Raw genomic sequence first — 17,129 nt, 5'->3', positions numbered from 1 at the left:
GTTGTCATCGGAATTCAGTGAGATAGTACAAGTGCTCGGGACACAGCCTCCAGCCTTGAGCATCCTCAAACATGAACGATTGATTATTTTAGTCAATGGTCATTATTACTCTCAATAACAACGGTAGTAAGATCCCGGAAGTAGGCTGGGGTCAGTACATGGGGATCTTTGAGCACCAGCTCGGAAACTGCTCTTGATCTTGTCGACATTGAGTCATTGCAGAGAAAGGTTTTAAGTGCAGCTGACATGATGACTTAGAGCCTTGCCTCCTCTTCTACAGGATAACACAGCAACCCTTCTTCAGAAGTTTCCTGGTTTTTTTCCTACACAGGAAAACTGCATCACAGTGAAGAAAGGCCCTTTCGACAACTGCAAATGTTGGTCTCAAGGTGCCAGTGGGGGTCCAAGTGACTGTCTGAAGGCTGGATGCAAGCCACAAGGAGCCTTAGAAGGGGTTTGTGGGCTCCTGCTGGGGTCCGGGGGGCTCAAACACTCCTGGCTGGTGAGAAAGGGAAGAAGCCTGGAGTCAGCGCTGCTGGCCCCTTGCTGCCAACTCTGCGAGCCTCTGGAAGGTGTGAGGCAGCATCCCTTCAGCCATTTATCACCAAATCGGGAGCCTCTGGAGGCCACACTCCTGTAGCCATAGAAACAAGGCCCTCTCTGGACCACTCCTCTGTTAAAAAGGATGCAGTGGTAGGCCCCCTCCTCCAGTGATGGGTGTGGCGATGGCTGAGGGCAGGGAGGCCTCTGTGGCTTCACTTCCCGCCTGCCCCCTCCCTCTCGTTGTTCTGGAGGAGGCTCTGTGAGGCTTCCAAACTGCACAGCTGCCCCCTGAGGAAGAAGAGAGGGATCTGGCATCTCCCCGGGCGCCTGCACACCCTGGAGCAACTGTACTCCCTCGTGACCTGTCTGTGAAGCAGACCTTGTCTTCACTCTGCGAAAAGAGAAATGTGACCCAAAGAGGGCAGACGACTTGTCCAAGCCACCCAGTCAGTGGCCCGTCTGGTTGGATCCAAACCCCCCTTGGTCTGATCTGCAAAACCCTTGTTTTAATCTGCATTCTGCCTCTCAGAGGAGAGAGTGGGAGAGATGAGAGTCAGCTAAAGCTCTTCAGAAAAGGGACTAAATGATACTGGCCAAAGGAAAAGTAGGATCCAGCTGACCCCTGGCCCCAAGTCAGGCAGAGGGTCAGTGCTGGCTTTGCATCTCCCCTAATGACCTTGGGCAAGTTCCTTAGCCTCCTTGATTCCTACCTCCTCATCTGGAAAATGGATCAGGGCTGGAGGGACCTACTTATAGGATGGATGTAAAGATCAGAGATGTGACATTTAAGTCATGGCCTTCTATAAATGCTCACTGATGGCAGTTCTGACTCACACAGCTAGGATGCATGTGTGTATGCTAAGTTGCTTCAGTCCTGTCCGACTTTGTGACCCTATGGACCACAGCCTGCCAGGTTCCTCTGTCCATTGGATTCTCCAGGCAAAAATACTGGAATGGGTTGCCATGCCCTTCTCCAGGGGATCTTCCCAACCCAGAGATCAAACCTGAATCTCTTATGTCTCCTGCATTGGCAGATGAGTTCTTTACCACTAGCACCACCTAGAAGCCCAGCAGATCAGATGGGGGCTCCTCAAATATCCCCACTAACACATAAGATAAACTAAGAACAGAACTGTGAGCTGCACAGGGTGAGACTCTTCTGACAACTCCCTGACAACTGTTCTCGGAAGTGATACTTTATTGCTAAGCACTTCTGTACAATGGCTAATTTCATCTTCCTGACAACCCAGAGGGTTGAGTCTTACCCTCCTGTGTTACAGGTGAGGATGCTGAGGTTCAGAGACTCAATAACCTGTCACCAGGTCAGCCAACTCCTCCTTGTTAGGCTCCAAAGCCCTGCTCTTCAGAGCTCTGCTCCCTGCTGCTCTGGTTCACTGCCCCTCCCCACAGCTGCCCAGGACCTGGACACTGGCCTCTGGGTTCCAGAAGGTTCCAGGAGGAAGTCTTGTCTCTACCCTCAGCCTTCATATTGTCTTCTCAGGTCAGCCAGCAGCCGCACATGACTCAACCACTCCTTTTAGCCCAGTGGCCACCACTGATCACCCCATATGACTGATCCAAGCCGAGGACTTCGTTAGGAAGTGGGGAGAAGCAGGATTCAGTTGGAGTCGTAGGTCCCAGGCCCATCACTTCTCCCTGCCTCATCACCAAGTAGGTGCAGGACCCAGACTCAGGTTTGCGGGGTCCAAAAGCACCAGTGGGAAGGCATGTGGACCCCCTGATGGGATTTCCTGGCTGGCCTCCCTTTCCCCTCCATCAAAGCAGTGCTGCGGCTACAATGAGGGCCGAGGGAGGTGTAAAATCCCCATTTGCCACAATTAGCAGATGAGTAATGAAGTGGCCGTGGCAGCCATCAGCAGGCTCAGCGCTCCCAAGGCCACACCTCCCATGAGTGCGCACAGAGACAGAGATCAGAGGGCACCTGGTACCCGAGATTCCTGGAGACACCCCGCTGGCTTCTCCTGCTCATCCTTCCTGAAACCCAGACTGTCTTTGATGTTGCTGAGAAGCTCATGTTCTCTGCAAGAGGCCTGTGCTCAGAATCTCCAAAAGCAGGGAGAAGCAACGGAGGGGGGCCCCCAAGGAGTAGAAAGGTGGAAGGAGAGGTGACAGAAAAAAAAAAACACACAATGTCTGCAAGGATCCGGGGCAGAAAGGAACTATTTTGGAAAGAAAAGCAAGACAGTGTGTCTGGAGTACAGAGTGAGGTGTGTGGACTGGGAAAGGGCTGGAGAGGGTGGGCAGAGACCATCAGGGGGTTCCCATAAGTGATGGGGAAGATTTTGCCACAGGGTCGGCATCTCATGGCTTCTACCCTTCTGCACCGTCAAGTCCTCTGATGCCTTCCTAGATTTCAGCAACATTTTGTCTTCATCCATAGATGGTCACACTTGCCTGAAAACAGGCTGATGCCAGGTTCCAGGCCACAGTCTGGTAAAATGCCCAAGCATGTTTGTTTATGGGCCCGTCACTCGGAAGAGGATTAGAGGCAGCCATATCCTTCCTGTGGTCCCTGAGATTAGGGGCTGCCTGAGTGTGGAGGAACCCTAACTCTTTTAGCCCCTCTTCGAGAAACCCTCTGCCTCCTCATATCCAGCCAAGAAATGACTTCAGGGCCCTCAAGCCAAAGAGAAGAGTTGAAAAAAGTCTCAGCCACAGAGAAAGTGCTATTCCCTCAAGATGCTTCTGCCCTGCTCAGCTCATCAAATCTGCTTTATGAAGCACACAACGAAAACACAACCCTCATTAGCACATTCGTGCTGCAGCTGAACTATCCAAAGTGCGTCCTGCTCCTGCATCCCCAGAGAAAGCCCAGCCGGTGTGTGTGGGGATCATCACTTGTCTTGTGCTCATGCAGTTTTCCTTATTGCCTCTGAGGAGCTATTTGCTAAAGGATAATCTCATCCAGGTCTGATCCTCAGCAAACTCCTGTGGCCTGGCTGTGCTGGGCTGTGCTTAGCCACTCAGTCGTGTCCGACTCTTTGCTTGGTCTGGTCAAATGAGTTGGGGGGGATGACATGGGGCATGGATGTGCTAGGCTGGCTCACAGATAAGACAGGTGCAGCCAGGGAATGTGAAAGTGTTAGTCATTCAGTCAGGTCCAACTCTTTGCAACCTCATGGACTGTAGCCCGCCAGGCTCCTCTGTCCATGGCATTCTCCAGGGAAGAATAGTGGAGTGGGTTGCCATTTCCTTCTCCAGGGGATCTTCCCGACCCAAGACAGGGAAAGCCTTTCTGAATGCCAGACCAGGAAGGGGGTCATTCTTGCATTTCTTCATTTGTTCGGCAGTTACTTATGGAGTGCCCCCTCTCTGTTAAGAGAGACAGCAGGGTATAATGGGGATTAGTGGGGATTCATGGAGAAGGCAATGGCAACCCACTCCAGTACTCTTGCCTGGAAAATCCCATGGACGGAGGAGCCTGGTGGGCTGCCGTCTATGGGGTCACACAGAGTCGGACACGACTGAAGCGACTTAGCAGCAGCAGCAGCAGTGGGGATTCAAGAGCTACATGATTAGGGTTCAGGTGCTGGCTTTACCATCAGCAATACTAAAATTACTTTTACCCACTGATCCTAATTGGTTTTGTCACCTGTGAAGGGTGCTGGGCTACCAGAGCAGTGGACCCAGAACCATGGTTGAGAACCACTCTTTTAGCCTTCCTCTCTAGCTGTTCAGTGTATCATCAGAATAAGTCTGGTCAAGAGCCTCATCCACCTCTGCAGGCTTGGCCTGGAATCCTGGGACGATTCCCAGTCCTCCAGTGCTCAGTCACCTCCTCCTTGTGAGGTTAAAGGCAATTCAACCTCTTATTGGCAGGCATGACACAGGTGAATTTGGAGTACATAATACTGATCTAAGTGCCAGGCAATGATCATGATTTGGGGGCACTGTTTTACTTCCTGCTCTCAGAAATTCTGCAAGCAGGTATCATTATTCCCACTTAAAAGATGGAGACCCTGAGCCTTGAAGAGATCTGGTGATGTGCCCAAGGACATGTGAGTGCTCAGGGCCAGAACCAGAAAGCCCTGAATCAGAGCAGATTCCACAGAAGAGCCCTGGGCCAGGGCACGCTCCCACTTAGTTCACGCTTAGTTCAGTGCTAGGGTGGCTGTGACATGCAGCTCTGTGGTGACCTCACAATATCCACGGGCAGCAGAGAAAGTGGAGTGTGGGGACTAGAGGCAGAGAATTATTAGCCATGGGTCCTTCTGTCATTTTCTCACCGATTGTCTTCTGCAAAAACCCACTGGAACTTTCACCTTTCAAACGGATAACTTCACCCATCACTGCATCCCTCTCCTTTATACACTGGAATTTCTAGCATTTACCCATGAACTCCACTGTTAACAGATATACTTGGGGCATGATGAGGGGTGACCTGGGTCTACCTTCCATCCTCTCTGAGCCTCATATTGTTACCTGAGTGGAAATATGCCAGGTCAGCAGGTGGCCATTGAGTTTTTTCTCAGTCCCCATTTCTCCTGCCCTCTTCCTCCAGAGGTCACTGACGAACAGTCAGAGGGACGAAAATGGAGCCAGCCAAGACTACAAGTGGAATCCATCACCTCTGCTCCCTCTGCCCCACAACATCAGTCAAGGGAAAACAAAACAGCAATCAGATGTGCTTGATTTGCTTTTCACACTAGGATGAGCTGTGGTGGAGCAGGATTAACCCAGGTGTGCAAATTAGCAAAACCTACAGGCTGAAAAGAAAAGAGCCGCAAAAGAGTCCCCAACTTTCATGACCTCTTTCATCCACAACCGAGGACACCTGGTTTGGTTTTCTGCCCAAGGTGTTATTGACAAGGATAGCAATTTCTGGACTCTGGGGAGTTGTTAGGTATCAACAATCAAAGGCAGGAGTTTGTTTGGTATCACGGGGCTCAAACTGTGACACCACATCACTGGCTAAGGAGAAAGGAGAAGGCGTTCCACCTTTACTCTGCAGCAAAAAGAAGAAAGGTCCACAGTGATGTGGTGGCAGCCACTCTGAGTTCTGCAGCTCCCTTAGAGATCTCATACAACCCATATGATCTCAGTCTTTAAATCCATGGACTGGACACACATGGATAACATCCTACTTTATATCTCCAGCCAGGACATCTTCCCTGAGTTCCATATTCATATATCCAACTGCCGACTTGACATCTCCACCTGGATGTCTAAAAGAAATCTCCAGATTCATGTTTTAAAAACAAACTCCTACTCTTTTCCAAATTTGCTCCATGGGAAGCTTTCTGTCTCAGTCAAGGGCAAGACCATCCATCTAGTTGCTCAGACTGAAACCCCTGGAGTCATTCTTGATGCCTTTCTTTCCTCCTCATGCCTCCAATCGGAGAAGGCAATGGCACCCCACTCCAGTACTCTTGCCTGGAAAATCCCACGGACGGAGGACCCTGGTAGGCTACATACAGTCCATGGGGTCGCTAAAGAGTTGGACACGACTGAAGCAACTTAGCAGTAGCAGCAGCAGCTTGCCTCCAATTGATCAGAGAATCCTGCTGGCTCTACCTTCCAAACGTATCCCAGTCTGACCATTCCTGGCCACTCCCTTGCCTCCAGCATCGCTCCCTGAATTCTGCGATTGTCCCCTAACACACAGTGTTATTTGTACCAAGGGAAAACTAGAAATTAACGTCCAACAATATAAGCATTATAGAATAATTTTGAAGATTTCCATATTCTGGACTGTCAAATGGCTATTTAAGACAATGCTGAAGAACAACTAAGAACTGCCTGGGAAAATTGTACTGGAAATTGCAAATACAAAGAAAGAATACATATAAACTTGAAAGTGTTAATCACTCAGTTGTGTCCGACTCTGAGACCCCATGGTCTGTAACCTACCAGGCTCCTCTGTCCACGGATTCTCCAGGCAAGAATACTTGAGTGGGTTGCCATTTCCTCCTCCAGGGGATCTTTCCAACCCAGAGAGCGAACCCCAGGTCTCCTGCATTCCAAGCAGATTCTTTACCAACTTAGTCACCAGAGAAGACCATAAACTGGAAAGTTATATCCAAAAATGTTGTCTGGGTTCCACAGTTATAGGACTTTTGAGTTCCTTTTTCTGTTTGTTTATATTTTCAATTTTTTAAAAAAATGAAGTTTCATTATTAGGAAAATATGCTAGTTAAAAAAAATAAAATGATGGGGAAAAAGACAGAAGAGCAGAGACAGTGTGTGGTTGATGAAGAGGAGGGGGAGGCTACAGACTCCCTCTCTGCCAGAGAAACTGCGAGTGCTTGTCCTGTGAGCCCTCATTTCCCAGATGAAGAGAGGCCCAGAGATGCACAGTGAGTTGCTAGAATAATAACGCCTGGTCTGGTTCATGTATTCCAAGGTGCCAGACACGGTGCAACGTGGTTTACAAAGAAGATAATATTCATTCTTCACACTAGCTGTCTCAGGCTAGGCACCCCCCTGCCCTGCTCCACCCCATTCTACAGCTGAGGAAACTGAGGCTTATGGGAGTCATAGAACTTGCCAGAATAATACGGCTGGTCAGCTTCAAAGCTGATGTTCAAACCCCAAAGTCCACACTGTTAACTATTGTTTTATTTTGTTTTGTTTTTACTTTAAAAACCATAAATTAACTCAGGAGTGGAGAACCAAGGTTTCTAAATCTCCTCAACCAGCTTGTCCCATTTGAAAATGGAAGGTGACAAGCAGAATGAAACAGCTCAGAGGCCCCCCAAATACTTCTCGGCTCAGCACACATCCTGAGCCTGCCTGGGCCGGGGCCACTTCCTCTGGTAGGACTCGAGAGTCCAAATTTCCCCTCATAAAGAAAGCAGCAGGCTTTAAGAGAGCCAGGGCCTGCCACCAGGGGAAGACCAAGCAGCCTGGGAGGTGGGAGATTCCCCCGACCCAGGGCAGCCTGACCTCCTACCCAGAATCCTCTCCTGTGTGGTTCCCTGCCGGTGGTAAAGCATCGCTGATTTAGGAGCATCTCCTAGAGCTTCCCTGGTGGCTCAGATGGTAAAGAATCTGTCTGCCAATGTAAGAGATGCGATTTTGACCCCTGGGTCAGGAAGATCCCCTGGAGAAGGGGATGGCTACCCATTCCAGTATTCCTGCCTGGAGAATCCCATGGAGAGAGGGGCCTGGTGGGCTACAGTCCATGAGGTAGCAAAATGTCAGACAGGACTGAGCAACTAACACTTTCACTTTCCTAGGGTGAAATGTCAAACACACCGGGATAAAAGCCCAGTGGACTGAGCTCTCTGAGCGAGGAGAAAGTGAACTCTAGTCCCATCGGCAGCTTCCGGGCTGTGGGCAAAGGAGCATGTAGCCTCCTGAGGGATTCCCGTGGCCTGAGGGGTAGAAATGGGCTGTGGAGTTGACAGTTTTCACCTAAAATGTCTGTAAAAATAAGGTCAGAAGGACAGCAATGTTACAGTGCTGTTGAAATGATCCGATGAGAGTGTAAGTGAAATGCTGGGAGAACTGAACTGTTCTAGTTCTGAGGACAACAGTCCCAACTCCCAGCCTGAAATTGGGCAACTGAAGACTTTTCAGCAATAGGCACCCTACATGACGAACACAACATGGACAGGAGCAGGGTGATGCCAGGGCGTCTTGAGGAGACAGAATGGCTATCAGGCATTTGGGCCTGGATGCTAACCTTAGTGCTGCTGCTGCTAAGTCACTTCAGTCGTGTCCGACTCTGTGCGACCCCATAGACGGCAGCCCACCAGGCTCCTCCATCCATGGGATTTTCCAGGCAAGAGTACTGGAATGGGGTGCCATTGCCTTCTCCGAACCTTAGTGCAGGTACTAGCATTTTTAAAGAAAAAAATATAGGTCAGGCTGAAACGGTGGGGCAGGGCGGAAGTTGGTGTACCAGTATTCTAGGGCTGTTATAACCAAATACCACACACCGGGTGGTTTAAGACAGCAGACATTTATTGTCTGACAGTTCTGGAGGCTAGAAATCCAAACTCAAGGTTTCAGCGCTCCCTCTGGGGCTCTGGGAAGCCTTCTTCCTTGCCTCTTCCCAGCTTCTGGTGGTGGCCAGCAATCCTTGGCATTCCTTGGCTTGCAGCCACATCCCTCCAATCTCTGCCTCCTTCATCACATGGAGTCCTCCTCCCTGAGTGTGCCCCTCTCTCCTTATAAGGACACAAGTCATATGGGATGAAGGGCCCATTCTATTCCAGTGAGACCTCATCTTAACTAAATACATCTGCCATGACCCTATTTCCAAATAAGGTTGCATTCTGAGATACTGGGAGTTAGGACTTTGACGTATCTTTCGGGGGGACGCCTTCAACCCATAACAGTTGGCCACAAGAGAAGCAAAAATAAGAGCATCAGAGAGTGGGCAGGGTGCATATAATGTGCCAAGAATCACGGTGCACTGGCTTGCGGGCACAGCTGCATCTGTTTTCATCATTGGAACCCTGGTGCTGTACCCTGGTCCAGGCACATGGGTCCACACCCCCATGGAGACTCCCTATGACTTCTGTTCAACAACAGGCACACAGCAGCCACCCAGGGAGGGACTGGAGTAGACATCCAGCAGACCTTCCCTTGGGGACACTGGCCCCCACTGCAGTATCCCACACAAACAGCCAGTACAGTGATCAGGGTTATTAAACATTCCATTTGCTCCCTGACACCAATAGGTCTCAACTTTTTTATTTTTGGTGAAGAATAACACCCCTCCAGATACAAAAACTGTGGATGACACACTTGAAGGGATGAAAAGACGTGAAACACCAAGTCAGCACTAACAGCACGTTCACTGCTACAAGTAGAATCAAGTCTCACCTTTTCTATAAAATTGCTGGGTTATCACACAGGGTCTGTAGAAGCATCCTTGGAGCTCACAAGGGGCCAGCCACCCCTCCACACCATCCACACCATCCCCAATCTCAGCCTGAGTCCCTGTATAAGTAGAGATAATTATTGCCCTTTCTGTGGTCCCTTATGTTCCAAGCAAAATTCTCCCATCTTTCAAGTCAAACGAAGAATTAACTTTCTACTTCTTATCCACAGCAGGTTATATTCCCCTTTTTCCTAGCATCACCCAAACCGGCGTAAACAGTCCTTATAATCTGTTATTGCAAAAAATGAGCTTGACTTGTTGATCAGATCTCAATCTGGTGCATGTCTTGGAAGGAAGGGATGTGTGAGGGACATCAGGTCTGGGGTGAGCTGCTGGGAAAACATCTCCAGGACTGATGAGGAGGAAGGGGACCAAGGTATTTCCAACCTTCTTTTCTGCAAAGCTTAAAACAGAAGAGTGATTTCTGCCTAATTCTGAGTTCTCTAGAAAGGCAAACTAGCCACTTCACCCCTTGTTAATGAACTGCACTTTCACTCTTAAGAACCTAAAATACAGTGTGAATGCATGACAGTTCCCTTGTGAGTTCTGGTTTCCCTTGGGGGATAGGACTCCTTCTTCTTCCTTCTTTCCCCTTCCCTCTATACAGCTACTTGGCTTGGCACCTCCGTACCACTTCCTACAGCCTCCTACCTTCCCCAGACCAATCTCCCAGAGAACCTGTCCCAGCCTCAGTCTCTAAGCCCAGCCTCTGAGCTCAGTGGCTGCCCCAGAAAGGAAACTGCCAGCCCTGGGTTTCATTTACAGCTAATAAAAGAGGCTGTTTCCTCCAGAGACAAAGTCAGAGGCATCTTCTGACTGCCACGCACCCTCTCCCTGTGGCCTCCAGCTCTCAGTTTTGACCAGACACCCTGCCCTCTTCCCACCCCTCAGGAAGGGCACCAAAGGGTCCCAACAGAACCTACCAAGGAGAGAGTTCCCCAGTGAACAGGGCGGTTTCCTGATGGGAAGGGAAACACAGTGGGTCTATTTCCCTTGGAGTCTATCCAGGTAGAGCAATGTCAAAGACTGGGCTGGGGTACAAAAGGCATTAGGCAGGGACCCCAGAGGACAGTGTGCAGAATTCTGGCCATCAGACTCCAGAACGTGTTGTTACTGGCTACATCCATTCCTATTGGCAAATGCAGCTTTTGGATAGGATAATGTTTTTCAATCTGGGCTCGATGTGCCAAGTGTCCTGGGTCAGAGGGAAAGGCTGGTGTCCATGCCAGATGGCAGGGCATGAGGCTGGGAGAGACTGCAGAGCTTGCCAGGGCCCGAGCGGTGGCCCAGGCCTAGCAGAGTCATCACTAGCGCACCCAGGCTGGGTGATGAGGGCAGTGTTCTCCCTTTCTGGCCCTTCCCTCCAGCCTCACCTCCCAGGCGTGAACAGAAGGGTGATGCAGACCAGCAGAGAGACAGTGATTGTTCAGTGAGACGTCAACAGCATCTGCTTCCAGAGGCTTTATGGGCCAGAAAGGCTTCATGAGAAAGCTCCCACTTCCAATCCTGGCATTTCTATGCACCCTGCCCCTGCCCTCACTGTTCCATGCCTCTACACACCTTCCTGTCTTTTTTTTTTTTTAAATAGTAGCAGCTCTATTGATGGATTATTCTCATAAAATTCATCTATTTAAAGTATACAGGGGCTTCCCTGGTGGCTCAGATGGTAAAGAATCTGCCTGCCAATGCAGGAGACTCAGGTTTAATCCCTGGGCCAGGAAGATTCCCCTGGAGGAGGAAATGGCAGTCCACTGCAATATTCTTGCCTGGAGAATTCCATGGACAGAGGGGCCTGGTGGGCTATAGTCCCTGGGTTCGCAAAGAGTTGGACAGGACTGAGTGACTAACACTTTCACTGTCAAAGTATAGAACCCAGTGGTTTTTTAGTATATTCAGAGTTGTATAACCATCAGCACAGTCAATTTCCACCCTTTTCCCCCCAACTAACCCATACCCAACTTCTGTGAGGATGCAGTGCCTGGACCACCTCCTGGTCACATCGCCCTCAACCCTTGGTTTATCAGCTCTCCTAGAAGCTCTGGGAGCATTTGTATGCTTCAGAAGAGAACATGATTTTTAAAAAGGAGAAATAGTACAACATTATCCAGAAATCTGACCTGCGATATAGAAAATGATCTAGGAGAACCTCAGAAATAGTAAGATTTCTGTCAAGGAAGTTTATGAGGAACAGGGACTATTAACCACTCCACCAGCTGACTGATCTGATTTTTAAAAAAGAGCTGAAACATCTCAAGAAGATTGTTTATCTCTAAAACATACATCTATTAGTAATCACTGCCCTTTCTTTTCACTCTTCCCCAAACCTAGGCAATCATGAATCTATTAAATTAATACTTTCTGTCTCTGTATTCACCTATTCTGGACATTTCATATAAATGGGATCATACCATACTTACCTCTTATGCCCCACTGGAGCCCAGTTTAAGCCTCTTGGGGCTTGTGTGTCTGCTGGGGACTATGGCACCTGGCTGGGTTACCTGTGCTGACGGATAAGGCAGCAGATCCAAAACATTCACCAACTCCTGCATTCGTGCCTTTTCTCTGTGAGTCCCTGTGCTTTCCAGGTGGCGCTAGTGGTAAAGGACCCACCTGCCAGTGTAGCAGATGTTAAGAGATACAGGTTCGATCCCTGGGTTGGGAAAATTCCCCTGAAGAAGGGCATGGCAACCCACTCCAATATTCTTGCCTGGAGAATCCCACAGACAGAGGAACCTGGCAGGATATGGTCCATAGGGTCTCACAGAGTCAGACTTGACTGAAGCGACTTAGCAAGCAAGCACTCATGCAGAGTCTCCTGGCTGTTCTCTACAATGATAACCATGGGCTGATAAGACCCACAGATGTGGAGTCAGGAAATATGGGTGCAAAGACAGGCTTTGCCATTTATCAGCTCTGGGACCTTGAAAGATCACTTAAACCTCCTGGATCCATTTTTCAGCCACAGATCAAGAATAATAAATAAATCTACTTCCCAGCCTTGTTGTGAGGGTCACACAAGGTGGGGCATGTGAACACACACAGCGTATATCATAAAGCCAGATGAAAATAAACACAGCATTATCCCAGCTCCTTCTTGAGTTTATAAACAAAAGCAAAGAGCTGGTCTTCTTCTCTATGTTCTCCCCTCCCACCTCTATTCCTCTATGTTCTTTTCTTTCTGTGCCTATGACACAGCTGCCAGGGATAACTCAAGAGATGCTGCCCCAAGAAGCCAGGAAGAGAAGAACTGACCACTTCCCAGGGCTCTTGGGTAAGAACCAAAATGATCAGTCCTGGCTGGGCACGCTGCAACACACAAAGTGCATGAGTGATGACCAAGAGCCTGGACTTCAGGTTGGGACAGTCCTAGCCTTTAGAACTGCCTTGGTCGTGTCATCTCTGGCAGCTCAGCTAACCTCCTCTCCCCAGCTTCCTCACCTGTACAACTCAAAATAAAAATAGTTACAACCTCATGAGTTGTGTGCTAGGAATACCTGAGACAAGGGCTTAGCACAGAGCTGGGCTAGTGGTCAAGGTAAATTGCAGCCCTGGCTATTAGTATTATCCTGGTTGTAACTATTATTTCTGTTATCAGAGGAGGGGATAAGGTATTGGTGAGAAGTACAGGCCCCACATGGATTGAAGTAAATTCACAGAGTTATAAAACGGTCACCACAGTCAATGTTCACCACCCACTCCCCAAATAGCCCACATCCACTTCTGTGAAGACACAGTGCCTGGACCTCCTCCTGGGCACGTCGCCCTCAGCTTAACCATGCTTTATCGATTGTTGTAGTAGCTCTGGGAACATTCATGTATTTCAGAAGAGAACGTGGATTTAAAGAGAGAAGATGCTATAGCATCTTCAGCGAGTTTGGTGGTTTGAGGCCAGGCTCCACCTTCTCTCTGTGCCTCAGTTTCCACAAGGGAACATAGACATGAAAATAGTGCCAGACTCAGAGTGCAACTGTGAGGGTCAATGCGTTCATACCCATAGTGCGTTTAAAATAGTGCCTGACACAGAGAGCTATGGAAGGATTTATTATATTACTTCCCGAGATGGTTTCCCTAATTCTCTCACAGATCAGCAACAGCTCCTGGGTGTTTTCCTTTCACTTTTTCTCTGCAAACCTTGAGCCCCTGTTTCCTGTCTTAAAAGTCCTTCTGATAGTTTTTCCAATTGTAAAATAGCTTCCGGTTTCTATTCCCATTTAACCATCTGTTTATACCCACAAAAGTCCAAGAACTAAAACCACTAGATAGTTCCTCCTGGAAAATGCTAATGCCCAGAGAAAAACACCCCCAGGAATGAGGAAAAGCGCCCCCAGACCTTGGAGGTGGGTCCCTGCTTACAAGATCCAGCTCATACATTTCTTTCTGGCTGGCTATTGGAGGCGAGATTAAAGCAATTCCAGCAAATGTCAGAAGCTCAAATGCCCGGCCCCCAGAATAAAATTCCATTTCTTCCTTAGCATTCTAGGGGCAGCGAATCTGTGGCTTGAAGAGGTAAACAGTGATGAAATCCAAAGAACTAGCAAAAAGAAGGTGGGGCAAACAATTATCTTCCCATCTTGCCTCTGCTGATGACATTCTCATTTATTTCAGCTCAGCAGGAAAAAGCTGGGAAAAGCATCCTGTGATCCTGGATTGAATAACTATCCCAACTATCAGGCTGACAATACAAGCCTGATGCAGCCAAAGCTTAAATATATTTGCATCTAATCCCCTTATAATCCTTCCTATGGAAGAGCGTAAAAGCTGAACACGATCGACCGGCATTCCCAGGGTGCGAGGACAGACACTCCTGCCCAAACTCTGAGATGTAATTAGCCAAGGCCAGGTGCTCCTCTGAGAGTTTGAAGCCCAGCACTCATGCTAATGGCAGTGTCCCAGTCCCAGAGGATTTTGTGTACTTGCACACACGTGCACACACACCAATGAACAACAGACGACTGAATCTCAGTCAGAGAAGGACCACGTTGAATGGGATCTTCAGGGTTGTCCAGCCACCTGTCCCGCCCTCATTCTATAGAACTGGGGTCCACAACAAGGATTAACTTGCCCTAATTAACACTCTGTCCTTTCTCTTTTTTGTTTCCTCATTTGTCAAGTGCAAATCATTTTGCCTACAGTGCAGGGGTTCTGAGGATTAGAGAGACATAGGCCTTGAGATGTGGTAGAAGATTAGTAATTTTACTTCTTCCTTTTCTTCTCATGCTGCCCTGATGTGTAATGATGGTGTTTCATTTGCTTTTTCCTGAACACTTAGTGGGACCACAATCGATCTATCAAATATCAAGGAAGCTGAGAAAGCCGTGAAGTTCTCACCTTGCAAGACACAAGCTTCCCATCAAGTGCAGCTGGGGGTAGGGGGCTGGCGGGGAGGCACTTTTGGAGGTTTTAGTCCTTCATCTGTTTATTCAACAAATTCAGTTAGCCATTATTCCAAGCATTTGGGGATATAGTAATGAGTAAAACAGTTATTGAGAGAGACAGATCTTAAACAAACCATTACACTCCTAATTATTTGATTAAAATTCTAATAAGTGATACAAAAGGCAGACAGGCAGCTGTAGGAGTGTATAATAAGGGGACTTAACAGAGCCTGGGGTGGGGCGGGGTGGGCAGTCATCTCAGAAGACTTCCCTGAAGACCTGAAGGAAGCCTTCCATGAGGAACATCTATGCTCACATATGGAAAGTGAAAGTGAGAATCACTCAGTTGTGTTCGACTCTTTGTGACCCCATGGACTATACAGTCCATGGAATTCTCCAGGCCAGAATACTGGAGTGGGTAGCCTTTCCCTTCTCCAGGGGATCTTCCCAACCCAGGGATCAAACCCAGGTCTCTTGCATTGCAGGCTTATTCTTTATCAGCTGAGCCACAAGGGAATGTTTCAGATACTGAGTTAAGTATTCCACATAGTTTATTTTGAATGTTCTCATAAGTTTAGTATAATGATCCCCCATTTTCTAAATGAGGAAACTGAGGCTCAGAGGAATTAAGTGACACAGCTCTTAAGTGACAGAGAGAAGATTCAAACTCAGGCTCCAAAAGCAGTTCCCCCTCTACATTTCTCTCCCAAATTAGCCACTTCTCATCAAAGTGCTGTAAAATCCTGTTAATTACGACTAATGAGAATGAGGTCCTATCCACTACCTGTTCATTGATTTGCAGATTTTTAATATCATTCCTTGCCCCAGGAGAACTCTCCAGGGAACCATCATTACCATACAATTCTTTGGAGAAATGAAACAACAGCTGGCCCTGCCAATCACCATGGCAACACTCCTGTAAGTACACGGAATCGTGTCAACAGAAAAAATTTATATATACATATATGTTCTATAATTGCCCTAAATCGCTATGTTACACGTTGACTTGTCGATGACACCATCAGGGCTCAGGTAGAGGTGTTTTCAATCAGCTTCAAGATCCCTTCCCCTCCTTTGATATTTCCAAGTACCCCATCAAGCTGTGTACAGGCAGGGAGAAAGGTTGCTAGCGGAAAGGGAACATTGCCAAGCTCTAGTCCACAGCAGCACTTGCTTCACTGGCAGTGTGTAAGTGTGGGGACATGACTGGTGTCGTGGGCATGTGACTGGTATAGAAGCAAAGGGCCCTGCACTCAGAAATGGCCCACGCTCGATTTAATGCTCTTGCTGACACCATCCTGAAATACTCAATAACCTTTGAACTAGGCATCGCACTTGTCCATTTTGCAACAGCTGCACAAATTGTGCAGCAGGTCCTGTGTGAAAAGCAAGGGATGAAAAGGCATTCTGTGCTTTTCCTTCCTAGACAGCATTTTCTCCCATTTTATGCTTCCTTCTCAGATCTGCCCATCCATTCAGTGCTCTAGTTCAAGAGATGTTATCAAAACTCAATAGTCTTCCCTCAGAGAATGCAGTCATGAAAATATAACCCAAACTGAGTCACTTATAACCCTACAAATAATAATTGCTCTGTGTGTATTGCCTGCTAGGTGCCAGGTACCACACTCAACTGGGTAACTAATATTATTTCTGATCTGGAAGGTGGGTAGGTACTAGCAGCTCATCTCACAGTTGAGAGCACTAAGGCTCAGAGAGATTCAGTGACTTTCCCAAGGTCATACAGTACTTGAGACATAAATCTTGCAACTCTTCCCAAAGGTTCTTCTCAAAGGCTAATGCTGTGCTTGACTTGGGCCCAGGTGGTTCTGCCATTACTAGTCCCAAGAGTGCAGACCCCTCTCATCCACATGCCCAGAGTTTCTGGTTCTTCTGATCTATTCCAGACTTGAATGAGACACCTTCCAGCCTGGTGTGGGAACGGACATCCTGAGAGGCTGCCAACAGGACATGAGGATGCAACTTTGAAGTGAGGAAGAGCTGGCTCCCCACTGGGCACACTGACCAGTGGGAAATCGGGGTTGAGAGGAAGCTGGGCACAGTCCTCTTCCTCTCTCTTCATGGACTACTTCTGTCACTTGCAATCAAGGGAAGCCCACCTAGAATGGTATATTCCCACTGAAGGGAACTAGAATGCAGCAGTGGGAAGAGGCTGAGTTTGAGAGCCTGATAGACTTGAGTCTGAACCTGGAACTGTATCGCTTCCTAACTCGGGACCATGAGGAGTAATTGAACCTCTCAGTTCCTCAGGTAAGAAATCAGGGGAATAATGCCACATTTCAAGGAAAATATAAGGATCTAATGAGGTTATATATATATATATATGTGTGTGTGTGTGT

This window comes from Giraffa tippelskirchi, chromosome 10 (genome assembly GCF_054371585.1).
Source record: "Giraffa tippelskirchi isolate mGirTip1 chromosome 10, T2T-mGirTip1v1.2.pri, whole genome shotgun sequence".
Classification (NCBI taxonomy): Eukaryota; Metazoa; Chordata; class Mammalia; order Artiodactyla; family Giraffidae; genus Giraffa; species Giraffa tippelskirchi.
The sequence above is the reverse complement of the archived record's forward strand: the minus strand, read 5'-3'. Positions refer to the sequence as shown.